General features: G+C 32.5%; 1 non-coding gene across 1 annotated transcript; it reads right to left on the bottom strand.

Annotated features, from left to right (window-relative positions):
- Positions 1 to 1,186: 1,186 nt before the first annotated feature.
- LOC127741746 (small nucleolar RNA R71) lies at positions 1,187 to 1,290 on the bottom strand. Its single transcript, XR_008002952.1, has one exon. It is a non-coding gene; the product is annotated as a small nucleolar RNA R71 (small nucleolar RNA).
- Between the last annotated feature and the right edge of the window lie 150 nt (positions 1,291 to 1,440).

Below are 1,440 nucleotides of genomic sequence, written 5' to 3' on the forward strand. Positions count from 1 at the left end.
AGCTAACAATTAATGTGATTGGTTCAAAAATTTGAAGTTTGTTACTTGCTTGTTAAGCAAGGTTCAAATCTTTAAATTCTAGAATCTTATCTTGTAATTTCTTGTTAGTGAAGTAAGTATTTTAAATTTTTAAATTAAATCTTTTTTATCTCTTATCTTATCTTTTTCAAAATTTTATCTTTTTCAAAATTTGATTTCAAAATATCTTATCTAACCTCTTATCTTCTTATCTTTTCAATTTTGATTTTAATATCTTTTTCAACTAACTAATCAACTTTTTGTTTGTTTCTCATCTTTTTCAAAACCACCTAACTACTTTTCCCTCTCTAATTTTCGAAAATATCTCATCCTTTTTTCAAAAATTCTTTTTAATTAATTAATTATTTTAATTTTTAATTTTCATTATATCTTATCTTTAATTTTCGAAAATACTAACCTCTTTTTCAAAATTATTTTCGAAATTCTCCCTCTCTTCTCTCTTATTCTATTTAATTATTTAATTACTAACACTTCTCTTCATCTTTCTCCATCTAAATATCCGAATCCCCTTTTCTTTCTTCTACCCCCCTTTTCTTTTTATACTAACATAAAGGAATCTCTATACTGTGACATAGAGGATTCCTCTTTCTTTTCTTGTTTTCTTCTCTTTCATATGAGCAGGAGCAAGGATAAAGGCACTCTTGTTGAAATTGATCCAGAACCTGAAAGGACTCTGAAGAGAAAATGAAGAGAAGCTAAGTTACAACAATCTAACGGTAACCTTTCAGAAATATTAGAACAAGAGAAGGAGATGGCAGCCGAAAATAATAATAATGCAAGGAGAATGCTTGGTGACTTCACAAAGCCAACGTCCAAGTTTGATGGAAGAAGCATCTCCATTCCTGCCATTGGAGCCAATAATTTTGAGCTGAAACCTCAGCTAGTTGCCTTAATGCAACAAAACTGCAAGTTTTATGGACTTCCATCTGAAGATCCTTACCAGTTTTTAACTGAGTTCTTGCAGATTTGTGAGACTGTAAAGACGAATGGAGTTGATCCTGAAGTCTACAGACTCATGCTTTTCCCTTTTGCTATAAGAGACAGAGCTAGAATATGGTTGGATTCAGAACCTAAGGATAGCCTGGACTCCTGGGATAAGCTGGTCACTGCCTTCTTGGATAAATTCTTTCCTCCTCAAAAGCTGAGCAAGCTAAGAATGGATGTTCAAACCTTCAAACAAAAAGATGGTGAATCCTTCTATGAAGCTTGGGAAAGATACAAACAGCTGACCAAAAGATGTCCATCTGACATATTTTCAGAATGGACCATATTAGATATATTCTATTATGGTCTATCTGAATTTTAGAAAATGTCATTGGACCATTCTGCAGGTGGATCTATTCACCTAAAGAAAACGCTTGAAGAGGCTCAAGAACTCATTGACATGGTCGCAAACAACCA

This window comes from Arachis duranensis, chromosome 9, assembly GCF_000817695.3.
Source record: "Arachis duranensis cultivar V14167 chromosome 9, aradu.V14167.gnm2.J7QH, whole genome shotgun sequence".
Taxonomy (NCBI): domain Eukaryota; kingdom Viridiplantae; phylum Streptophyta; class Magnoliopsida; order Fabales; family Fabaceae; genus Arachis; species Arachis duranensis.